At 37.6% G+C, this 27,416-nt stretch overlaps 1 protein-coding gene across 5 annotated transcripts in view; it reads left to right on the top strand.

Moving 5' to 3' along the window:
* LOC110466921 (sodium- and chloride-dependent GABA transporter 2-like) overlaps positions 1-27,416 on the top strand; it is a 123,237-nt gene that overhangs the window by 15,725 nt on the left and 80,096 nt on the right. For 4 of the 5 annotated variants that reach the window (XM_021523724.1, XM_021523725.1, XM_021523723.1 and 1 more), the window contains exon 2: positions 13,905-13,943. The gene's annotated coding sequence lies outside the window, so the exon portion shown is untranslated. Of the gene's footprint in view, positions 1-13,904; positions 13,944-20,375; positions 20,876-27,416 lie in introns of those variants that run through there. The other variant, XM_021523720.1, reaches the window with a different exon arrangement.

Genomic DNA, 27,416 nt, shown 5'->3' with positions numbered 1-27,416 from the left:
AGGTGACACATACACTTGGGCAGGTGACACATACACTTGGGCAGGTGACACATACACTTGAGCAGGTGACACATACATGTTAGCCGCTACGTCACCTGACGTCACCTCAAGTGTATGTGCCAGGTGACACATACACTTGGGAAGGTGACACATACACTTGGGCAGGTGACACATACACTTGAGCAGGTGACACATACATGTTAGCCGCTACGTCACCTGACCGCTGGTTCCGGTTTCATATATCCTTTTACTTGTTTTGTTAGAACACTTAACCCATTCACCCCTAAAGTCACATTTGAACCTTACCAAATCATGGACTGGGCAAGTCCAATTTAAATATGTAGGGATGAATGAGTTAAAATATATGTAACTGTATATCATAAATGATCATAAAAAAGAAAGAAGTGCAAGTCCCATACAAATATATATAGGATATGCTTAAAGTTATAAAAAAATAAAAATCCCACTGGAGTGTTGTAGGTTTTCCCATTATAAATCTATTAGGGGCACTTCATTACTGAGGGTCAGAGATTTTAAGCTTGCGAAATTCTGCTGACTCAACAATATTTTCTTAGATAAGAAATGTAGTATAATTGGTACTATAGGACATCGTTAATTCGTGGTTATATCGACTGGTCACCTTGTTCTAGCTCGCCCTTACTTATACAGCTTATCTATGTAGACTGGAGTCTGCCACATAATCAGAGTTCTATCGATTATACATGTTAATTAAACACGCTCTCACACTTACAATCCTATGTTAGAGCCATTGATTCCTGTGTGTACCTAGGGTGAGAGAAACCTCAGCCGCTCAGATCTTACCGTACATAGCCAGTGTGTATATCTGATGCAGTGTTTTTCCATGTTGGGATTGTCATGTTAAAATAATTCAAAGCAAAATAAGACGTTAGCTGTAGCATAGATTTTTTTCTGCGACTATAAACTACTCAAGTGTAAATTTGAAGTGCATTTAAATTAATATAAAACTGTTGTGCCCTTTCAACAGACATTAAGGATCACTGTCCCACCATGCTCTGGTGTTTTGTATATATGTAGGTACTGCCCGGTAATAGTTATTTTACGGTATTGAATTTTTAGCACACCTGCCCGATGGAAGGGCAAGTGAGCTTATGTCATGGTGCGTCGTCCGTCATCGTCCATCAACTTTTTCTTTAAACAACTTCTTCTGAAGAACGGACAGGCCTAGAGTCATGATATACGGCTGAAAGCCTTGTTGGTAGGATCCCAACAAAGTTTGGGAACGAAAATGACCTTGACCTACTTTCAAGGTCACAGGGGTCAAATGTGTTAAACACTTCAAACGACTTCTTCTGAAGAACTAAAAGGTATAGAATCTTCAAATTTGGCTGCTGGCTTCCTGGGATAGAGCCCAACAGTTTGAGAACGAAAATGACCTTGACCTACTTTCAAGGTCACAGGTGTCAAATGTGTCAAACACTTAAATTTACTTCTTCTGATGAACTGAAACGTAAAGAATCCTAATATTTAGCTGGTGGCTTCTTCTGATAGAGCCCAACAAAGTTTGAGAATGATATTGACTTTGACCTACTTTCAAGGTCAAATATGTCAACCTTTTCAAACGACTTCTCCTAAAGATTTGAAAGGTATAGAATCATACTATTTAGCTGGTAGCTTTCTGGGAAAGAGCCTGACAAAGTTTAAGAATGAAAATGACCTTGACCTTCTATAAAGGTCACAGGGGTCAAATGTGTCAAAAAATTCAAAAGATTTCTGAAGAAGAACTGAAAGTTATAGAATCTTCATATTTGGCTGGTGGCTTCTTTAGATTGAGCACGACAAAGTTTGAGAATGAAAATGATCTCAACATACTTTAAAGGTCACAGAGGTCAACAACATTTCAAAGGATTTGTTCTGAAGAACCAAAGGATTCATAAGATTTGGCTGGTAGCTTTTTGGGATAGAGCCAACAAAGTTTGAGAAGAAAATGATCTTGACCTACTCACAGGGGAAAATATGTCAAAAAACTTCTGAAGTAGAACCAAAAAGCATAGAATCACATGATAATACTTGGCTGGTAGTTTGAACAGATGGAGCCGACAAAGTTTGCGAGTGAAATATTTGTAGTACAGTATAATATTTAATGAGAATATTTTGCTATGAATGCTTTATATTCAGGTGAGTGAGTGTTGATATAACTGTAGCTCATTTGGGCCTGAACACGTTCATTCACCTCGTTTGTTCAGAGCGACAGTACAACAATCTGAGGTCCAGGGTTTGAATGCTGCACCTTATATGAGAAATACTTTTTTTAGCTCGCCTGGCCCGAAGGTGTATCAATTATGTTTAAAACCTTTAAACAACTTCTTCTCAATAAGCAAAAGGCCAAGTGTAATGATATTTTGCCATTAACATGTTGGGATGAAGTACTACCAAGTGTGTTCAAATGAATGACCTTCGCCCATATTCAAGGTCACATTGGTCAATATATGTTTAAATCTTTAAATGACTTGTTCTGTATAACCAAAAGGTCCATGGTACCGATATTTTCCAAGAAGCATGCTTGGTTGGAAGACTTTACAATCTGTTCAACCGAATGTCCTTGTTCGACATTCAAGGTCACAGGCGTCATATGTTGAAATCTTTTAATAGGTTCTTATGAATCAAACACTGATATTCTGCCTGTAGCTGTATTTTAGTCCACTTTTAAGATTACAAGTGTGAGATTAATACCAGGTGAGTGATTCAGGCCAATTGGGCCTCTTGTTTGTTTGTTCAGTTATGCATCGGATGAAAAACGTTCTCAGGAAAATATCAAATGTAGGTCACTGTGACCTATATTTTCTGCTTTAGTGATTTTGGTCAGACTTGAATTAATTAAGCTCCATTTCTTTACTTAGTATTTATATTTAGCTCCTCTTAACTCATTCACCCCTGCAGACACATTTGAACTCTTCCAATTCAAAGGTTGGAATAGTTCATTATGAAATTTCAGGGGTGAATGAGTTAATCATTTAGAGAAATGGGACAATAATTATGTATTTTTACAAACTTTTCCAAGTTAAGACATCATATCTTAATCAAAATAAAATCACTTCTACATGTAATAACATTGATGTTAGTTCAGTAAGTTTTATAAAAAGTGTTGAAAAAAATAATCTTTGAGTCGAGAAAAGTAAAATAGCAATACGATAACATCCACTCCACAGTATTCAAACTAACAAGAACCTACTAGTTACTCTGGTAGAGGTATGTAATTCTACCTCCAGTGTTGATAATGAGATCTAATTGACTGTAAATGTGTACATGTATAGGTAATGATTTAATCAGCAACTCGTTAAAGGTGTGTTTAGCCGTAGTGCAACTGCATTGACAGATAGACACTAAGGGCACGTACTGTGACAGGTAGATGTTGAAATATTTATTGTTTGTGCTTAACTGTGCTGATCACAGACGATTTGAGATAAAACGATTGGTCGATACAAATTGCATGTCTGCTGATATTTTTTACTGACTATATATATATATAGAGGTCACAACATACACAAATAAACCTTATAGCTCTCTAACTTATTCACCCCTGAAATGTCATAAAGAACTATTCCAACCTTTTAATTGGAAGAGTTCAAATGTGTCTTCAGGGATGAATGAGCGCTACATATTTATTAAACTGGACTTGCCTATTCTTTGATTTGGTATGGTTCAGATGTGACTAGGGGTGAATGGGTTAATAAAAAAAATGTACTGTTCGGAAGGAATTTAATATTGGAAGATATTTTTGTATAGATTAATAATGTAATTATCTACTGAACACGATCAAACTTAAAATATGCATCCTGTTGTGTTATATATTCATACTTTGGACAAGAAACATAAAATAATGAATCAACACCTAGCAAAAACTTACACAGAAAAGATAGCTGGTGTAGAGATAATTTGAGGCTAGAAGTGTGAAGTTGTTGAGTTTTTCCACAGAGATATTTAGGGAGTGGCCATATTTGACTGGAACTGGAAGCTGATAAAACGTGGCAATTGTGTCTGAAATTTTCATATCTGTAGAGTTACTATTGTTCATGCCGACAACGCCGACAAAATAGAACCAACCTGATTGAAATACTGTACTTCAATGACAATGGAATATACATGTACATGTTTTACTTTCCTATTTGATGTCAATATCAATGCCTACGACGGCCCAATGTAAAATAAATACACTAATTTAGCTCTATATACTGTGGTCGTAAGTACCTCTGTAAGTACCGTGGTCTTATAATGTGCATTGAAGTCATTATCGATTGGTTGCAAGGTCGACTGATTCCGTCACTGTATTCCTATATATAACCAGTGGAGCGTATATATAGTACATGAATATATGATGTACATTCACCGTTTGTCTGAATTAACGAGCACAAATGTTGGTGTTCACAGCATCATTATTGATATATAGAAGTTTTGGTAAGTTATTGTGACATGTGGTTCAAGATTTTCCATCTGATGTCTATCAGGACTTCAGCACATTGTCAACCCAATACAGGTGAATTTGTGGGTTCTTCTAGATCTGCTTGTCAGCAAACTTACAGCAACTATCGATAGAGTATGTAACTCTTATATTTGTGGGTAGATGAAGATATTCCATCTGGTTGCTTTCATTTTAGCCTTTAACACATTGTCAATTCAATACAGGTGAATTCGTGGGTTCTTCTGCTTGTCAGCAAACTTATACCAACTATCGATACAGTTACTCTTATGTTTTTGTGTAGATGAAGATATTCCATCTGATGGGTATCATTTGAGACTCCAACACATTGTCAACCCAATACAGGTGAATTCGTGGGTTCTTCACTATCAATAGAGTTTGTAACTCTGATATTTGCAAGTAGAAAGGATTTTGTTATTCACAGTAATTGTGATACACTTTTCATGAGCTACCATCTGATGGCTGTCATTTGAGCCTCAACACATTGTCAACTAAATACTGTTGAATTTGATGGTTCTTCAGCCAGTCAGCTAGCAACTACACACTGATGAAGTTACACAACTGAAAACTATTGTAATTATACACAGCTAAAAAATCAAGGGAGGGGGAGGTGTGGTGGTGTTAGCTCAGTGGGAGGTGTCAGGTGTATATGAAGTGTAAGTTATGTCACGGTTGTGGTGGTTGATCAGGATTCGATAAAATCCTGATACATCTCTCTAAGGTCCCCAGGTTCATTGTGATCTAGTCCGACAGTTCCTTATCAATTATAGATAAAAGGCATTTATAGATTTCTATGTTTAATAATGGTCTAGTCTGCTTATGAATTATCCTTCTTTCAATTCTTGAATACTAAATTTTTCGTATTGATCGATAATAGTTTTATAAATTCAAAACATTTTTATTTATTTTTTAAATAAATGTAATGAAAAGGAAAACGTAAGTATTGAAGTAGGGAAAGTAGACAATGCTTTTTCTTTGTTTCACTTAACTATCATGTTATATGGATCTGCGTGAGGTTTCCAAGGCCTGTTCAGCTTAATGTCACCTTAACATATTATTTTAATACATCATATTTACAGAAGACTCAAGATTAATGACTTAAAACTTACTGTATTGAGTTTCAAATTTTCATCTGGATGCAGAAAACAAAAACAAAAGTTAAAAAGAAGCATATTTAGGAAAAATGTTGTCTAGAAAAAACAAGTTTATGATTCGTTAATATAACAAAGCTTTAGGAATCACGGTCAGTGTTACATAAGAAATTGGTAGTAGCAGTGGGTGAATGTTGTGAAGACGAGCTGAAATATTTATACCAGAGAGAGGCAGACAAATCGTCACTGGCATCCGAACTGCTGTAATCAAATGTAAAATGTGTCTAACGGTAGAAAGAGGACTTTATAGGAAAGTTATAGAAACATGCGGTGTCAGGTTTGGTTTTCATGTTAAACATGTAATAAGTGTTTAGGTGAAGGGACAATAGTAAAAATGTTGTTGTATATCTATAATTCTATTTCTCTGGCAATAAGCCCATGACCGTCAATAAGCCCACCCATATCTGTAAATAAACCCTGCCATATCTGTGAATAAACCCTCCCATATCTGTTGCAGTTCCGTAAAAACGGTGAAGAAATGCTATTTCATTTTCCTGTAATAAGCCCACCCTTGTAGTCAGAGTTATGAGCGTGACTACATGGGTAGCTCTTTGTTGTTGAAAAAATGGGAAGATGAGGTTTCACTAATTATGACTGTTGGCCCTATGTCTTATTTGAGTATGTGTGGGGCTGCAGCGGCTCAGTGGTTAAGGTGCCCTCCACTACTGTGTCATGGGTTCAATGCCTACGCAGGGCAGTTGTCAGGAAGTGTCCGCAGGTCGGTGCTTTCTCTCGGGGAACTCTGTTGTTCCTCCACTACCAAATCTGGTATCTACTTAAATGATCAAAGCTGTTAATAGGACGTAAAACACAAACAAATCAAACCATTTGGTATATAGGTATTCCCTAAACATCTACATCGTGAAGTCAGTTTGTATAGGAAATTATTTCATCTGTACATATTCATTGAAATATAGCAAAATCCAACTTATATTCATGTTACAGAATTCAAAAGATGTTTTTGGGAAAATTAAATCAAAATATGTCAGGACTGTAGAAGTATATTATCTATATATACTGTATTTTATACCTGATTTACCACTGTCTATAATAATGACCAGCCCAAGGTAAATGTAATGTAGCCACAAGCAGTGTTCCCTGGAATAACTGTGGTGTATTACAGAACAACATGATGAAAGTGAATCATTTTAGAAGGAACATTAGTCTGTATATAATTCAGGATGGAAAACATCAGTGCTATTTTAGAAATCAATTTTCTTTGCAGTCAGGTTTACTTACCTGGTAATTCAGAAGCGATAATTTAATGTACATGATTTGAAAAGAGAAGTTGGGCAGAAGAGTTGAAAGAAGTGTATGGGGTATGAAGGGAAATATTATTTGAGGAGATAGGTTGAGGAAGGGATGGAGTGGAACTTGATTTGAGGAAAGAAATTGAGGAGTTTTAAAACGGAGAGAAATACTTGAGGTTTTAAGGGAAATATGATCTGAGGAAATAGGTTGAGGAAAAAATGGAGTGAAACTAGATTTGATGAAAAAGAAATTGAGGAGTTAAAGGGAGAGAATTTTGTGATGTTTAGGGTGAAATATGATTTGAGATGACAGAATGGGTAGTTTCAATGTTGCAGCAATACTAAGCTTGAATCAATAATATTGTAGTAATTATTGAATCTGAAACAAAATTAGTGTCTCCTGGGATTCAAAATATTCACTGTAACCAAAAATTATCATAATTATTTCTACTGATGCACTACCAAAATATACAATTTGATACAATTGTGGACCCAGGTACACTTGTTAAAAGCCTAATATTCAAGTTTCATTTCAATTTTTTATACACAAGTTTTATAAATTATCAAAATTCATATCTGTATAGAGTGCTTTAGAGATTAAATGTAGAATGCCTTTGGACAAGGCAAGGTTGGAAAAAAATTCCAAAATAATATTTCTTAAAATTTAGTTAACCATTTCATCCCTATGTAACTTTAATAAACTCTACCAAGCATTGATCTGGATAAGTCCATTATGGTCTACAGCGGTGAAAGGGTTAAAGACAGAATGTTTTGGGTTGACACATTTTCAAAATTCCACTTTGCAAGTACAATATTGGGAAAAATTTAGTTAAGGATTCAGAGGGAATCATTTTGAGTGGTTTATATTTATAGCAAATGTTAAATACAGCAGGGGTGGACAAGTTCCTATTGTAAAGTGTGCTAGCTCACAGGCAGACTTTGTTCTATAGGCCAACGGGCGGCCAACCTGCATTTCCATGTTAAAATATAGGAAGTTTTCACTAGCCCCGATATAAAACCTGCCTGTCTAAAGCATCGGAATAGTAGAAATGAAACGCTTGAGCAGATGGAGACATATTTATGAAAGAAAAAAAGTGTAATGTTTTTACACAACAGAAAGTCGGCTACCTGTACTCTATGCCATGTACCATGAGACTCATGTGTGTTTAGTATATGGTATAGTAATGACCCTGGACTCGATCACTTAAATATATATGCCCCCCACCCCCTTGACCTTGACCTTGACCTATGACCTATGTTCTCAACCTTTTTCTGGTCCGGTTATGTGTCCCAATCCCTTCACTATAATTTACTTTAAAAAATCTGATATGTTTTTTTCTTCAGAAAATTTTAAAAGGTCCTGCTATTATTCTTATTTTCGAAACAGTTAACCCTTTCACCCCTATGTAACTTTAGTAGACTCTACCATGCATTGATATGGATGAGTCCGTGGTGAAAGGGTTAAGTGCCCAGCACAAATTATCAAGTTCAATTACAATTCTTTATTTTGCAGTTTAACCTTTTCAAACTATTTCGTTTGTGACAAGATTTCTTTGTGAAATAGTGACTTGAAAGAAGTTTAATTTTAAATTTTTAAAAAATATGTTCTACTTATATTTATTATTATTTCTATATTAAGTAAAAACACGATGAATGTTACATTAGTACACGCTATCTAAGTGAGTTGTTAACTCCCCTGGAATGAGGAACCACAGTCAGAGCTATGTCTGTCTGTTGTCTATCACCTTTTACATTAAACAGTATCTCCTTTAAAACTGATGAGAAGAACTCAACCAAATATTAATTGGAGCACCCTTAGGTCATGAGGCACAAAACTAAGTAAACAAATAGAGATTTTGACCCTCAATGAGCAGCAGGGTCAAAACGGGTCAAATCAACTGATTTTGCATTAAATACTGTTAATGTACACATCTTGGTGGTTAAGTAATTTGAGCACTCCTGTGCTTTTAACACTGCGCTCAAGTTTGATTTTGCTAATTGAAGTTCCCACAGATTTTTTTCCTGTTACATATAGATTGTAAGTGTGACAGGGTTAAAAAGGGTTAAGTTAGCTGATTTGCTTTAAATGACATCTCTCCCCAAATGAATGGGCAGGTTTCAACCGAATTGTGGTTGAAGTATCTTAAGCCCATCAGGATTAAAAATGATGTATTGAAGAAAGTGTTTGAGCCATACGTATAAGCCTCCTATACTGTTGGGCAGATTTCAACCTCACTTTCAGAATAGCCAGGTGAAGATGCAGGGCCTTTTGGCCTCTTGTATTTGTATTATGTAAATAGAAATAAGCCGAAGGATTAAGTATAAGATAAGATTAAGATAAAACTTTTCGCCTTTTTCACCATCACCTATTGGGGCGAATTTATCATGACAGCAAACATTAGTACACAGCACAATAATCATTAATAACCAGTGAAGAGTGAAATTAACATTGCCTGGGCGAATATGGATTTTATCCAAAAAGGTGAATTCCGTCTTTTCGTATTGCAGAGCAGGTATTGATTGTTACGTCATTTGTCTGTGAGAGTAACGTCATAAATTTTTGAGAAAACAACGTAATTTTCTCACACAAACTAATGATGTAACAATCAATACCAGCTCACAAGAGCAGATAACTCTGCAATACGAAAAGACGGAATATTTGACTGGGCGAAAGTTTCCCAGTATACAGTATTTCTCTGTTTTCCATATTCCATTATATTATACACTTATAAATATGATGCCATAGGATATCTGTACTGGTATTGAGACTTGTATTTTTCTGTTGTACCGGTGCAGCACTCATCTAAGCCAGTTATTATAGTTCTGTAGTAGAGGCAGGGCTGATACATTTCAGATGTCTGAATTACAATGTCTTTATACCGTCTCGAGGGATACTTGTGAGGCGATACAAAGAAAACTGAAAACCTACTTTTGGCACAAATAGAAAGATTTCCTCCCTGTGGGAGTATATCCATGACTTGGTGATGGTATGATGAAGGAGAGAAATCTAGTTTATCGTTGTTTTCTTTCTTTGCGAAGGTAGATATTGAATACTGACACACGGTGAAAACTCGACCAGTCTGAGCTATATTTCATAATAGATATCAACAATGTTCACTGCTTTGATATTGAATCTACCAACCTGAGGTGTCGCGATTACAAGTCAAGTGGGTTTTTACACCCCATATTTGGTCATAATCAGATATTGACACACTAACATCTGGACACAATATAAAAAATTTCAGAATCCTTAACTTTGAGTGTGGATGACAATAACTGAGAAGCTTCCAATTTGCTACTGGTTTTACTATTTGATGGGATTAATTATGGAAGTTAATATCATGAGAAACATAAATACCCTTTTGGGTGGTTTGGTGGCACAGTGGAATAAACATAAATACCCTTTTGGGTTGTCTGGTGGCACTGTGGAATAAACATAAATACCCTTTTGGGTTGTCTGGTGGCACAGTGCAATAAACATGAATATCCTTTTGGGTTGTCTGGTGGCACAGTGCAATAAACATGAATATCCTTTTGGGTTGTCTGGTGGCACAGTGCAATAAACATGAATATCCTTTTGGGTTGTCTGGTGGCACAGTGCAATAAACATGAATATCCTTTTGGGTTGTCTGGTGGCACAGTGCAATAAACATGAATATCCTTTTGGGTTGTCTGGTGGCACAGTGCAATAAACATGAATATCCTTTTGGGTGGTCTGGTGGCACAGTGGAATAAACATAAATACCCTTTTGGTTGGCATGGTGGCACAATGGAATAAACATAAATACCCTTTTGGGTGGTCTGGTGGCGTAGTGGAATATGCACTCACCTTTCACCAAGGCAGCCAAGTTCTATTTCTCAATCGTACAGAAAAAGTATATGGGGTCACCTTCCCAACAACAGGGGTTTTCTCCGGCTGCTCCGGTTTCCTCCCACATCAAGACCCCCCACGCTAACATCCGGGCCAACAGCGATTAATATAAGTCGTAATAACTTGTTTCATAAGTATTGTAAAATAAACTTATATTACTGTCCTGTTTACAGTATGTGTTTCACACAAGTATAGAATTAATGTAAGGTGTAATATATATATATCATATATTCCTAATGCAGTTTCAGAAAATGTTCTGCATAGAAGAATATTTTTGACAAGGAGCTTTCTATGTGTGTGCCGTGTGTAGTCATAATAACTATAGCAACACATTAACTCGGGTCGATTCCGAGGTAAGAAGGAAACATACCAATTTAGACAAATGGAAACAAGTTTGTTTGAACTCTTTTTACCCCTAAATATCACTCATATCTGATCAAAGTCAATGACGGGAGATTCCATTCCCTGAAAATAGGGATGATGTGCAACAGGAAATAATTAGTGGTTAAATTACAGAATGAAACGTTTATTGATGCGTTCTGATAATGCTATTTGTTGGTGAACATCAGAGAACTATAGACAGTACAGGGATTGGTTAGCTGGTACATTCTTCCTGATACAAAGTAGGCTCAGATGTGGATCCATTACAAATGATAGACACTTTTTCCTCTAAACTTTTGAAGATTTCTTGTCTCACAGAATTGTTTCATTTCTTAAATTCCTTTGTTGAAGCATCTGAAAAAAATCTGAAAATTCCTACATCCTAAATTCCTACGTCCTAAATTCCTAAATCAAAATCATGAAAAAGAGAACACAGGCAGTTTTTTGGAAAAAGATGGAAAAAAATAAATCTATAAGGAAAATATTAATCTGTGATTGAGACAGTCTGTGATATAATGTACCTTGTTAAGATTTTCTAAGATAGAAGAGTAGATACAATTTGGGATTAGTTTAAAAGAAAAAGGATCTAGGAATGTTTATTTGTAAGTGATAAATTTACTGTATGTTAAATTACACAGATGCCAATTCTTTAGTGCAGTGTTTTATCCGATATATTATTTTCCTACTTCAATTGAACCTCTTATTTCAGCTAACATTATAACACTTCATAGAATCAAGTCCCTTTCTTGGTGATGGATGTCCTTGTAGAATTTTTCGATGGTACAGTATTTCTTGGCTGTTAAGAATGTACTGCTGATTTAGCAGAGTTAACATCCATATAATTCTATACAAATTCAGTTTGTTAATATCCTTATTTACCTTATTTAGTGTAATAGACAAGTCCAGATTATAGTTTCAGATAGATCCATTTTGATTCTAAGGTAAGATAGGATAGTCATCAGTCAAAATGCAGAGACAGCATTCCGACACTTTCACAACAAGGGAAAGTTTCTTATCAAACTAATTTGCATAAATTTACATGTTTATTTACATTTGACATGTCTAGTATGTTAATTTCAAATCAAATGTGAACGACAAGAGCACTGATGCAGGTTGACCTGAACTATGTGACAGATTTCCTCTAGAGATGTCATTGATTTTGTATAGTACTGATAACGCTGTTTAATATAAATCTAATTTACTGTCTATTCAAATTTGTTTTAGAAATTACAATACATGTAATGACAATTTGTAAGCAAAAGAAAGTATATTAACCTTGTTTTCTGTGTTTGTTGTAAAATATTACTTTGTCCTTTATAAAGCTTGTGGGAGGGAGTGGGAGATGGGAGTGGGGTAGAGTAAGGGGGCTGGAAGGGGGCGAGGTGAGGTGAGGTGATGTGGGGAGGGAGTGGGAGATGGGAATGAGGTAGAGTATGGGGAAGGGAGGGGGAGATGGGAATGGGGTAGAGTATGGGGGAGGGAGATTGGAGTGGGATAGAGTATGGGGGCGGGGAGGGGGTTTGGGAGGGGGCTAGGTGGGGTGAGTAGGGAGTGGTAAATGGGAGTGGGGTAGAGTATGGGGGCTGGGATGGGGGTTGGGAGGGATGAGGTGATTCGAGGAGAGGTGGGTAGGGAGTGGGAGATGGGAGTGGGGTAGAGTATGGGGGATGGAGTGGGAGATGGGAGTGGGGTAGAGTATGGGGTAGGGGGTGGGAGATGGGAGTGGGGTAGAGTATGGGGGATGGAGTGGGAGATGGGAGTGGGGGAGAGTAAGGGGGCTGGAAGGGGGCGAGGTGAGGTGAGGTGATGTGGGGAGGGAGTGGGAGATGGGAATGAGGGAGAGTATGGGGAAGGGAGTGGGAGATGGGAATGGGGTAGAGTAGGGGGGAGGGAGATTGGAGTGGGATAGAGTATGGGGGCGGGGAGGGGGTTTGGGAGGGGGCTAGGTGGGGTGAGTAGGGAGTGGTAAATGGGAGTGGGGTAGAGTATGGGGGCTGGGATGGGGGTTGGGAGGGGTAAGGTGATTTGAGGAGAGGTGGGTAGGGAGTGGGAGATGGGAGTGGCGTAGAGTATGGGGGATGGAGTGGGAGATGGGAGTGGGGTAGAGTATGGGGTAGGGAGTGGGAGATGGGAGTGGGGTAGAGTATGGGGGATGGAGTGGGAGATGGGAGTGGGGTAGAGTATGGGGTAGGGGGTGGGAGATGGGAGTGGGGTAGAGTATGGGGTAGGGAGTGGGAGATGGGAGTGGGGTAGAGTATGGGGGCTGGGAGGGGTTGAGGTGAGGTGAGGAGGGGTGGGGAGGGAGAATTAAATGAATGGATAGGGTGGAGAGATGTGTTTGAATATTAGAGATGAAGAAGGAAGGAAGGAAAGAAAGAAAGGAGCTAGGTTAAGGAAAAAGAAAGGTGGGGAAAGAAAAGTGTACAAGAAATAAAAAAGAGGAAGAGGAGAAGGAAAGGGAAAGGAAGTTGGAAGGGAGGGATGTACATTGTTTGTAATACATAATGTAATAGATTTTTTACTGAATGTTTGTGTTGTCTGTAATCTACCAATACACACTATCATTGTTATTGTATATATAAAACAGGCCTTTAGAAATCTAATAACCACAAACCAAGAGTGAGAAATAGAATAAGAACACAAGACATTTCTTAATGCTGTCAACAAAACTCCATGCAAATTAAAATAATTAAGAACAGTTTGAGATTGGATAAACATTTGAAAATTGTAATTTAAGATTCATTATTATGTTAATTACTGATAAATTACAACCTTGAATCTTAATTTTTTTGCAGATTGTGAGTGCCTGGTGTTATTGCTGAATTTTCCGGCAGGTAATTACGTTTTCTTGCCTTTTGTTGTGGTGTCATTGTTTAGATGTGAAATGGTGGAGAAGATTTTTTGTTGACGGAATTGACGTCCTATGAGTTGTTTCTTAACAGGGGGCGATCTAACAATGATTCAAATTAATTTGGAGAAATTTGGTGCAAACATGGCCTAGATTTGTTATAAAAGCCTATTTAGTGCTAGCTATAACATGTACTTAAGGATGTATGCTACCTTACACATCATACATGTGCATTATGTCCTTTAGGGATATACACTACCTTCCATGATTTATGTTGACAGTTTCTCCCTTGAGAATATATATGCTATCTAACGAATCATATCTGTGATTAATGTTGAGAGTTACCTCCCTTAGGGATAAATGCTTCCTTGTTAATTATACATGTGATTAATGTGAAGAGTTATCTCCTTTAAAATATATGCTACCTTTGAAATGATATGTGTGATTAATGTGAAGAATTATCTCCCTTAAAATATATATGCTATCTTAGAAATTATATCAGAAATTTATGTAAAGAGTTATCTCCTTTAGGGATAATTGCTACCTTACTAATTATACATGTATCTGATTAATGAAAAGAGTTATCTCCCTTCAAAATACATGCTACCTTTGAAATGATATCTGTGATTAATGTGAAGAGTTATCTCCCTCAGTGATAACTGCTACCTTACAAATTATGCATGTTATTTATGATAAGAATAACCTCCCTTTATATATCCTATTTTAGAAATTATAAAGTCATAAATGTTAAAGAGTTATTTTCCTTAAAATATTTTTTGTTGACGTTATGTAATACTATAAAATTGTATTAGTAATGATGACATATTTGTGTGTACATTTCAAATATTTCTCATTTATTGAGACAAGTTCCGGTGACTATTTATAAATTCTTTTTATACCAATTTCTAAAAATAGAACTCTTTTTGGAAAGGAATTACATATCATACAGATTAAAGGCAATACCAGATACATGGTTTCCTAGTTTACATGTTCAATGTTTGACAGTAATGTACTGACATAGCTTTGAACTTAAGACCAGTTATCAATGAAGGATAAGTTATGTAGTGTATATGTATATGTCAGTGTAACCATGCTTGAAAACTTAGTAAATGAAACATAAGCACCATATCCATGTACTTGGTTTACTTGGAAAGCAATCCTTAATTTTCACCCTTTCACCCCTAAAGTCGCATTTGAACTTTACCAAATCATAGACTGGACAAGTCCAGTTTGAATATTAAGCAATGAATGAGTTCACTAAACTTGCCAGCTTTGCTCTGTAGGTTTGGTTTTTATCATGCATAATGTACTAAACCCTGTAGTTGTACACTGTATCTGGATGGTAATACTGACCGAATATGATGGTAATACTGACTGAGTATGATGGTAATACTGACCGAATATGATGGTAATACTGACCGAATATGATGGTAATACTGACCGAATATGATTGTAATGCAGACCGAAAATGATTGTAATACCAACCGAATATGATTGTAATACTGACTGAATATGATTGTAATACTGACCGAATATGATGGTACAACGTATAATTCATTATAGGTGGCCTATACTATTGTTATAGTATAGACCCCCTCCAAACAACATATAATTCATTATAGGTGGCCTATAATATTGTTATATGTTATAGTACAGACCCCCTTCAAACAACATATAATTCATTATAGGTGGACTATAATATTGTTATAGTACAGCCCCCCTCCAAACAACATATAATTCATTATAGGTGGCCTATACTATTGTTATAGTACAGACCCCCTTCAAACAACATATAATTCATTATAGGTGGACTATAATATTGTTATAATACAGACCCCCTCCAAACAACATATAATTCATTATAGGTGGACTATAATATTGTTATAATACAGGCCCCCTCCAAACAACATATAATTCATTACATGTAGCCTATAATATTGTTATAGTACAGACCCCCTCACTATAATATTGTTATAATACAGACCCCCTCCAAACAACATATAATTCTTTATAGGTGGCTAATGATATTGTTATAGTCCTGACCCCCTCCAAACAACATATAATTCATTATAGGAGGCCTATAATATTGTTATAGTACAGACCCCCTCCAAACAACATATAATTCTTTATAGGTGGCTAATGATATTGTTATAGTCCAGACCCCCTCCAAACAACATATAATTCATTATATGTAGCCTATAATATTGTTATAGTACAGACCCCTTCCAAACAACATATAATTCATTATAGGTGGCCTATAATATTGTTATTGTACAGACCCCCTCCAAACAACATATAATTCTTTATAGGTGGCTAATGATATTGTTATAGTCCTGACCCCCTCCAAACAACATATAATTCATTATATGTTGTTTGGAAGGGGTCTGTACTATACAATATTATAGGCTACATATAATGAATTATATGTTGTTTGGAGGGGTCTGTACTATAACAATAGTATAGGCCACCTATAATGAATTATATGTTGTTTGGAGGGGGTTTGGACTATAACAATATCATTAGCCACCTATAAAGAATTATATGTTGTTTGGAGGGGGTCTGTACTATAACAATATTATTAGCCACCTATAATGAATTATATGTTGTGTGGAGGGGGTCTGTACTATAACAATAGTATAGGCCACCTATAATGAATTATATGTTGTTTGGGGGGGGTCTGTACTATAACAATATTATAGGCCACCTATAATTCATTATAGGTGGCCTATAATATTGTTATAGTACAGACCCCCTCCAAACAACATATAATTCATTATAGGTGGCTAATAATATTGTTATAGTACAGACCCCCTCTAAACAACTTACATTTGATTGTTGGTGGCCTGAAATGTTTAATATACATTACAGAGTAGTAGAGGACACAGTTTGATCTTAACCATTAAGATATGTAAAAGCAATATATCTGTTTTGACACATATTCTTAAGAATTTCTGATCGAAAGAGAAATAGCTCATCGTCATTCACCCATAATACACCTGATAATCTTACTATCGTTAATATTTACTCCTTTGTGTGAATTTTTTTCTGTAATATAGATATAAAATTTACATTGAAACGTTGATATAAACATGTCGTGCCTGTCAGATATGTTGACTTTTACGTTTTTTGTTTTTTAAATCCATTTATTAATATCATAAGAAATATGATACTTAACACATGTTGAAAAGGCCTAAAAAATACATGTGTTTTATCCTGCCTACATGAAATATAAGTTATTAAGTACTTACCTTACACATTTGTATGTTGTATTTATACAATTTATAAAGGCGTAACAACTGGTAGTGGTATGGAAGTCTTTTGCTGTATCAGACTTTACTAAACCTTACCAGACTTTACTAGACCTTACTAGACTTTACTAAACCTTAGCAGACTTTACTAAACCTTAGCAGACCTAACTAAACCTTACCAGACTTAACTAAACCTTACCAGACTTAACTAAACCTTACCAGACTTGACTAAACCCTAGAAGACTTTAGTAAACCTTACCAGACTTTACTTATCCTTACTAGTCTTTAATAAACCTTATCCGATTTTACTAAACCTTATCAGACTTTACTAAACCTGATCAGACTTTACTAAACCATATCAGACTTAAAAAAACCTTATCAGACTTTACTAAACCTAATCAGACTTTACTAAACCATAACAGACTTAACTTAATCTTACTAGACTTAACTTATCCTTTACTAGACTTTACTAAACCTTAGCAGACTAAAATGAACCTTGGAAGACTAAAATAAACCTTATAAGACTTTAATGAACTTTACCAGACTTTACTAAACCTTAGCAGACTTTATTTAATCTAATCAGACTTAAATAAATTTTACCAGACTTTACTAAACCTAATCAGACTTAGCTTAACCTTATCAGACTTTACTAAACCTTATCAGACTTTACTAAACCTTATCAGACTTTACTAAACCTTAGCAGACTTTAATGAACTTTACCAGACTTAAATAAACCTTAGCAGACTTTACTAAACCATAGCAGACTTTACTAAACCTTACTAGACTTTACCTATCCTTACCAGACATAACAAGTTACCTAATTAGACTTTTCATAACCTAACTAAACTTTTCATAACCTAACTGAACTTAACTAAACATAACCAGATATATTCTCACCTGGAACACATTTTTTTAGCCTTAACACTTGATAACCTGTTTTCACAGCTATCAGGTTTCACATTTTCATAAATATTTTCTTCATCTATTCACAACTTACCTATGTAGTAGCTATTATATATGTAAACTATGTAGTGATAACAAGCCAAGAGCATGAAGTCCCCGAGTACTCAGGGTTCCTCCAGCACCACCCCCGCATGCTAACATCGGGTCAACAAGTGACTAATATAAATTCAAATACAATGTCACTTGTTTCATAATTGTTGTAAAAGAAATAAAATTTGTATATGTCAGTGTTATTGTTCAGCGACTGAGTACAATCAACTACAAGCACAATTTATCTGCATGTTAAAATTTACGTTCTATATGCAGTGTTTCATTAAATTACCACACCATCTGTTAATGTGAGACATCTACATGATGGAAAGTTGTTGATGCAGTAAACATCAATCATTAATACTCAGTATATCCTTTGATCATAAAATTCTTCATCATGTTAAAATTTCTGGTTTATCTTTTACAATCCTAATCCATCTACACGTTACAATGTGTGCTGGATAATTGAGGATATAAATGTAGAGGCCGAGTTTGCTGTATGATATTCAATGTATCACAGTAACCCTGGCTGACTGGAGCTGTAGAGAGCTACGACACAGTTACCCTGGCTGACTGGAGCTGTAGAGAGCTACGACACAGTTACCCTGGCTGACTGGAGCTGTAGAGAGCTACGACACAGTTACCCTGGCTGAGTGGAGCTGTAGAGAGCTACAACACAGTTGCCCTGGCTGACTGGAGCTGTAGAGAGCTACGACACAGTTACCCTGGGGGACTGGAGCTGTAGAGCTAAAACACAGTTACCCAGGCTGACTGGAGCTGTAGACCTACGACACAGTTACCCTGGGGGGCTGGAGCTGTAGAGAGCTATGACACAGTTACCCTGGCAGACTGGAGCTGTAGAGAGTTACGACACAGTTACCCTGGGGGACTGGAGCTGTAGATAGCTATGACACAGTTACCCTGGCGGACTGGAGCTGTAGAGCTACGACACAGTTACCCTGGGGGCCTGGAGCTGTAGAGAGCTATGACACAGTTACCCTGGCGGACCGGAGCTGTAGAGAGTTACGACACAGTTACCCTGGGGGACTGGAGCTGTAGAGAGCTATGACACAGTTACCCTGACTGACTGGAGCTGTAGAGAGCTATGACACAGTTACCCTGGCTGATTGGAGCTGTAGAGAGCTACAACACAGATACCCTGGCTGACTGGAGCTGTAGAGAGAGCTACGACACAGTTACCCAGGCTGACTGGAGCTGTAGAGAGCTACGACACAGTTACCCTGACTGACTGGAGCTGTAGAGAGCTACGACACGGTTACCCTGGCTGACTGGAGCTGTAGAGCTACGACACAGTTACCGAGGCTGACTGGAGCTGTAGAGAGCTACGACACAGTTACCCTGGCTGACTGGAGCTGTAGAGAGCTACGACACAGTTACCCTGGCTGACTGGAGCTGTAGAGAGCTACGACACAGTTACCCTGGCTGACTGGAGCTGTAGAGAGCTACGACACAGTTACCCTGGCTGACTGGAGCTGTAGAGAGCTACGACACAGTTACCCAGGCTGACTGATGCTGTAGAGCTACGACACAGTTACCCTGGGGGACTGGAGCTGTAGAGAGCTATGACACAGTTACCCTGGCGGACTGGAGCTGTAGAGAGTTACGACACAGTTACCCTGGGGGACTGGAGCTGTAGAGCTACAACACAGTTACCCAGGCTGACTGGAGCTGTAGAGAGCTACGACACGGTTACCCTGGCTGACTGGAGCTGTAGAGCTACGACACAGTTACCCAGGCTGACTGGAGCTGTAGAGAGCTACGACACAGTTACCCTGGCTGACTGGAGCTGTAGAGAGCTACAACACAGTTACCCTGGCTGACTGGAGCTGTAGAGAGCTACAACAGTTACCCTGGCTGACTGGAGCTGTAGAGAGCTACGACACGGCTACCCAGGCTGACTGGAGCTGTAGAGAGCTACAACACAGTTACCCTGGCTGACTGGCGCTGTAGAGAGCTACGACACGGTTACCTAGGCTGACTGGATCTGTAGAGAGCTACGACACAGTTACCTAGGCTGACTGGAGCTGTAGAGAGCTCCAACACAGTTACCCTGGCTGACTGGAGCTGTAGAGAGCTACGACACGGTTACCTAGGCTGACTGGAGCTGTAGAGAGCTACGACACAGTTACCTAGGCTGACTGGAGCTGTAGAGAGCTACAACACTGTTACCCAGGCTGACTGGAGCTGTAGAGAGCTACGACACAGTTACCCTGGCTGACTGGAGCTGTAGAGAGCTACGACACTCTGTGCCTGGAATTGTTGTCTGTGATAGCTCTGTTAAAACCTGCTCTAGGTGATAGCAGCTCAATTGTTTGCTTGCAGGAGTCTGTACATGTGTATGTTACTGCTAGGATTACCACTGTTACGGCTGGCTGTGTAGTGTGTTGTCTGGCGTTGTCCGTGGCACTGGTGGAATAAGTACAGTTCATACCATGGTGGCATCCTTGTGGCATCATAGTGGCATCATAGTGGAAGTGTTAGTGGCAGTTTGACTGTCAGCTGTGGGATTAGGTGTGCGATATTCTAGGAAATTTGGATTGCATTTTGTTATAAAGCAAACTACAGGTTAGCCTGGAGGCAGTGTTAGGGATTGTGTTGAGAGTGTATTGAGTTGGGATTGTACTTTTGGTTCTGGCTGAGTTACAAGACCAAACAGGTAGATGTGCATTTATCTTTTTACTATTACAGGTAAAATCAATGTTACTGAACATTTGTTCATAATATATATATTTATTTTGAATTTTTCATTTAAAAACTCCCTATCTCCACATTAGTGTGTATTTGGGTGAATATGTACCAGATTAGCATGACTTAATTGCAGTTTTACAATGAATAGTTGCTATATAAAGCTTTATCTGTTAAAATCAGAACTAGTTCCTACCCATCTGTATAGTAAGGAGGTGGAGCTGTAGCCGAGGCCTGGAGCCAGACTTCAGTAACAAGCCCTACACATCTACACAAACAGCTCGGTGTCCTGGTTTCTCTGCTAAACATCATAATTAAATGTACACAGAGATTTTTTTGTGATTTTAACATGTACACTTTGTTCAGACAAAGCTACAGACATTATCAACATAGAACACACTTGTTAGTGGGGGAAGCTCAATGGTATTGCTTACTGTGAAAAATGTACCGGCAAAGAGGAAACAGCATAAACTACCTTAGGGTAACTGGACTGGAACACGGTTTGTCTGCTTATGAAATATTTGTTTTATGCATGAGCACCAGCCGAGTGTATGTATGTACAAACAAAGACCCAATGTTTCAAGTCTAACAAGCTTAATTAATGAAATTGAGGTCCACTTCTGTAATACCTGCTCTGCCTCTTCCATATTTCTAACTTAATATCTAACCCAACCCTTAGAGTATAAAATTGTTTTATACTCAATGCCTACCCATCTCCCAAAGTGATGTTATACTCAATACCTGCCCCCACCCCCACTGATTTTGTATTCAATACCTGCCCCCACCCCCACTGATTTATATTCAATACCTGCCCCCAACCCCACTGATTTTGTATTCAATACCTGCCCCCATTCCCACTGATTTATATTCAATACCTGCCTCCACCCCCACTGATTTTGTATTCAATACCTGCCCCCTCCCCTATACTGATTTTATATTCAAAACCTGCCCCTTCCACCACTGATTTTGTATTCAATACCTGCCCCCATCCCCACCAATTTTATATTCAATACCTGCTCCCACCCCCACTGATTTTATATTCAGTACCTGCCCCCACCCCCACTGATGTAGCACTGAGCCAGCACTGTTTCCCTGTGATGTAGCACTGAGCCAGCACTGTTTCCCTGTGATGTAGCACTGAGCCAGCACTGTTTCCCTGTGATGTAGCACTGAGCCAGCACTGTTTCCCTGTGATGTAGCACTGAGCCAGCACTGTTTCCCTGTGATGTAGCACTGAGCCAGCACTGTTTCCCTGTGATGTAGCACTGAGCCAGCACTGTTTCCCTGTGATGTAGCACTGAGCCAGCACTGTTTCCCTGTGATGTACCACTGAGCCCGCACTATTTCACTGTGATCATGCTGGTCTAATGATTTTTGCAGCATTCAGAAACACCATGTAGAGTGGTTGTTATCACAAGTGTTGTCATCTTTATTCCTAAATATTCCATCTTTTGTAACATTTTTACAAACATAAAAAAGAGAAATTAATATTTTCTACATTTTTGTGACTTTCTGATAATTCTTAGTGGTCACATGGCCATAACACAAATTATATTGAAGATTTTTGAGAAATCTGAAATATGTGAAAATGTCTAAAATAAACGGGCAAGCTTGTCTTGTTGGATGAGGAATGCAAAAGGCCTGGCATGTTCATTGATTGTGTTGGAGGGCTTTACTGGGATATATCTCAACAGACCATTACTGGAGAGGATCTTTTCTCTCTTGTTAGAAGTGGCACCTTGCACTGGTTTGAATGGAGTGCAGGCAGCTGATATATATTTATACAGAGAGTTGATTTTGTTTTTAACATGAACAAAAATATTATTCAAAGTGACAAAAAACAATAAAACCACCTTATTCAATATCTAGCATACAGATTTAAGACTAAAAAGTTTTTGAAACTAGCACCTCTGATTCTAAACAAGGAAAATGAAGAAATTTTAGCACACTGACTCCTTTGGGCCCTACCCCAGGCCTACAGCCCTTGGGGGTAAGGCTGGCTCAAAATTTTCAAAGTATCAAACTGTCAACTCAGGGTTATGATTCCAATCAAGTTATTTACATGTAATATTTGCCATTATAAACCATAATAAATTTTGCCCCCCCTCCTTCCCAATGAGGTAAACGTGAGACCCTAGGGTCATAAACCTTAAGACCCTTCCATCTATGAAGAGTGTTTGATTCTACCATATCTGGGTCTTGAGGAGAAGATTTTTGAAATTTCCTTCAATTCAACCCTTTTTTGCCCCTTTTGTGCACCCATCAGCCCCTGGGGGTCAGTCAGGGCTGATATGTGCATACCATCAAACTGCTACCTAATACTGATAATGCTATCCCAAATGAATTACTTCCAATGGAAATTTAACAAATATTGGTCCAAAATATGATTTCTCTATATAAACTATAGTCAAATTTACCCCCTCCCCATTTTTGAAATTTTAGCCAATTTGATCCTTTTTGGACTCGCCCCTCAGGCCCCTGGGGGCTGGGGACCAAATCGGCCACAATTTTTGTTGACCTTTGGCCATGGAAGGTTTCTGCAAAATTTCATTGAAATTGGTTCAGGGGTTTTGGAGAAGTAGTTGAAAATGTTAATCGTTTACGAACGCACGACGGACAACAGACAATGGATGCCGCCGGACAAAAGGCGATCGCAATAGGTCACTTGAGACTTTGTCTCAGGTGACCTAAAAAGCAGAAAAAAATGTTACTGCAGGTCTTGGCTTCAGACCAAATCTATACAATTATCACTGTGGAAAAAAGTGAACAGTTGCATGTGACGCTAGAACAAGTGTAAATCTGAGCACTTCTCCGTCACTTTCCAGTGTAAACCTGAGCACTTCTCCGTCACTTTCCAGTGTAAACCTGAGCGCTTCTCCGTCACTTTCCAGCCCAGTCTCTACAGCATTACCTTACCCAGCGGGATACTTACCCTGGGAAAACCCCAAACAACAATTTACATAAAAACGTTGAGAGATTATGATAGAAACAGGCGAGTGTCATTGATATGTTTAAAAGGTTTTCACACCGTGAGTGGAGTAGAGAACCGTGTGGAGAGAGTTAAGGTCACACAAACCTATTACTATTACACCTCCATGTCATGTAAGTCTGGGTTACATACACTAATACAGCAATATCAGCACACCAGGGCTGGTCTAGGATACTTCGGAGTGAGGATACCCCATACATACTGAAATAGACTGGCCCCTGTCTCTAGAATATTGAATCAATATTTAGAACAAAATAAACTCTTAATTACTTTGATTAGACAGGCTATCATCTCTTTAAGTTTTAATGAAGAACTTCCCAGGTGCATTTGGAAAGCTGTGATGGGTGCCTTTGGCACGGTATTTCAGTGAGATAGCACTATAAAGTCAGCATCAGATCATTGCTATCACAAGGAGGCAAGAACACCAACATACCCTGTCTCCTGCATACACACACACATGGAGGCATGTCCTTAAATGAACTTAGCTGTTAATAGGACGTTAAACGAAATAAAACCAAACCAAACCCAGGTGCATTTTACTACCATCTTATCCCCTCCTAGTTTAAAACATAGACATACGATTTAATTTTTGTTCTAAATATTTAATTCTAGAAAAGGGGGCCAGTCTACACTTTGATGTCTAAGTTCTCAATCTAGGGGAGATAACCTGGTAATAAAAATGAATCTCCCAAATTCTTCATAAAAACTTAGACTTCATAAAAAGCAGGTAGCCAGTCTTATCCAAGTGATCAAAATTATTAACTCATAACTGAAAAGTTGGATAAATTTTAGGGGTTTACAAATAACCCTACAGCTGAGGTAGATTTTAAGTCTGGACTTCAGAAAGTTTTCAAAATTTACTACAAATCATGTCAGGCTAGTTTTTCAAAATCTTCCTACAGTCAAGTATTCTTATAAAATGTAATTGTACATCTCTGAAGTTGTTGAAAAAAATTGTCTAAGAAACAAATAATTACATATAAGAGTACACAACTGTTCTGACTTTCATTATTTGACAGATATAAAAAGAATTATTTGTTTGTGATTTTTTGTCAACGATTCCTAAAAACAAATCTGAAGATAATAGGATTTCTCTGATTACACAGTCACATTGTTTGAGGTTTTACAAAAGTAAAATAGCTGAGGTCAGGAAAACATGTAAGGTCATATGATGACAGCTAAGGTCGTTTGATGACAGCTAAGGTCATGTGAACACTGCTTTCAATCCTGTTGTAACAATTTGGGAAATAATCAGTAAATTCAGTTATATCATCTGTTAAAAATATTTTTTGTTTCAGTATTTTTCAAGTTAACCAAGCTTTGTGTGTGTTGGTCCTGATGGCGTTGAGTGATATATGAATCCCCTGTTACATAAGAGGCTGCTGTCTGTGTGATTCTGTGATATTTGAATCTCTGAAATATTTTTACTACCTTCATATGTAAGCAGTATCCCTGGACACATGATGGGGTCGTTTCCATTTAGACCAGTCTACAGCGTTAGTTTATATACCTCACAAACACATGTTCAGGGACACAGGTGGGCCAAGCCTTGTTAGCTTAATATACCTCACAAACAGATGTTCACGGCGGCAGGTGGGCCGAGCCTTGTTAGCTTAATATACCTCACAAATATATGTTCACGGAGACAGGTGGGCTAAGCCTGGTTAGCTTCACAGGAGAAAAAAAATGGTGAAGTTTTAAAATTTAATTCTTTGAATATAACTGTAAAAAGATTACTTTCAGATTTAAATATGATTGGAGATGTTTTCAATGCCAGAACTTTGAAGTTTTTGTTTCCATTTCGTATAACTAAGAACAAGTCATAGACTAAAATCATATTGACATAATTTTTTAAGCTGTAAAATAATAAAACGTAGCTTTATACAACTGTATCATGCCTACACACAGACACATGATCTACTTCCAACATTTGGTGGTATTCTAAATATCCAGTAAACTGTGAAGTAGATTCTCCTGTAACTGGATGCCAACATTTGTAACTGATCCACTCGGACTACATTTCAAATTTCAAAAATTTGTGACTTTCCAAAGTTCCATTACAGAGAAATGTGGATTTTATCTCGGGAGTAATATAGAGAGTGATGTTTGGCAGATGTCAGTTTTATATTAACCAGTGGTACGGTAGTGGGCTGAGGTATTTATTACTCACTGTAATATTTCCATCATATCTCTACATATGATACAGAACAGTTCCATGTAAGATGCAGCATGTTGGCCGGTCTATCATAATTTTACGGGTGTGGTCAAATCGTAAGAAAATTCCATTTCGCAGGGAGTGGTTGATGATAAAACAACAGTGACAACGGTAAGGCTGTTTCTAAATAGAAAGGTGTCTATTTTAGGACGTGATTTTTAAGATAGAATTTCTGAAAAATATTCCACTTCTGAAGTGTTTCCTCCCCTGGAGTGTGATGATAGCATTCTTCTCTACATAGAAGATACGTTACAAATTTCTGGGTGTGGAAATGTTTCGATACAGACGTCCTTGTTAAGTAGTTGCAGCACCCTTCAAGTTCTGTTCTGTTTCTGTATAAATATGTATATATCACACGATTCCAGTGTTTTTTCTACAGGATACTTGTGTGATACTTTTAACTTTTGTATTATGACCTGACACAATTTCGTTAAGAGAACCCAAATATAAAAGAATCATACTTGCCGACTTTTTGAAATTTTCATGGGTAAGATTCTGCATGCTCAAAATTAAAACCTAAATAAAATGTGTGTATATATTACCCCCTAGAGACAAAATGACCCTTTAGAATAACATATTTTAAGTTGTGCTCTCAGATTAAGTCATTAGATCTTAGAATATAGGAACAGTTTCTCAAACTCGTTCAAAATACTAAATTTTAATGTCCAAAATCGGGAGTCTCCGTCCTAAATGGGGAGAGATGGCAAGTATACATCATGCCAGTGTTTTTCCTGTAGTCTTGCTAGAGTTATATATATATCCAAAATGAAATTAAGGGGAGGTTATTGTGTGAACCAGTCTTTTTTGTTTGTCTGCAGTGGTATTGGTCCTTAAATGGAAGATTCTGGACTTGTTTTATAATGTTAGTAAGAAATATATGATGAATAGTCCAAAGCTCTTTTGTGAAAACTGAAGTTTACATGTTCTGTGATATTAGTCAGATGTTGAAGGTTCTCAACACACCTTTGTAGTATATATCCGTACTGGTAACATGTCAGATCGCAGGCCTACGTCTATCCTACAACACCTCACCTGTTCTCCTAATCCTCGGGTTTTCCGCCAACACGTGGTCAATACATTCTACAACCTGTAAATCACCTTTCTAACGCACTGATGGAGGCATTACTGTGTTTGTTCTCAATTAGTTAGAAATCCCCCAACTTTAGAGTCCGTAGCAGAAACAGACGTTTCATTTGTGATGAGCTTCCCTTTAATTGACGTTAACACAAAAACAATATTGTCGAGAGCTAATTCAAAAACAGATTCGTCTGAGTGTTTGAATTGCATGTGTTGTTATAGCGACAGAAT

The sequence above is a fragment of the Mizuhopecten yessoensis genome, unplaced genomic scaffold (genome assembly GCF_002113885.1).
Source record: "Mizuhopecten yessoensis strain PY_sf001 unplaced genomic scaffold, ASM211388v2 scaffold11147, whole genome shotgun sequence".
Lineage (NCBI taxonomy): Eukaryota > Metazoa > Mollusca > Bivalvia > Pectinida > Pectinidae > Mizuhopecten > Mizuhopecten yessoensis.
This window is presented reverse-complemented; position numbering and strand designations above follow the sequence as displayed.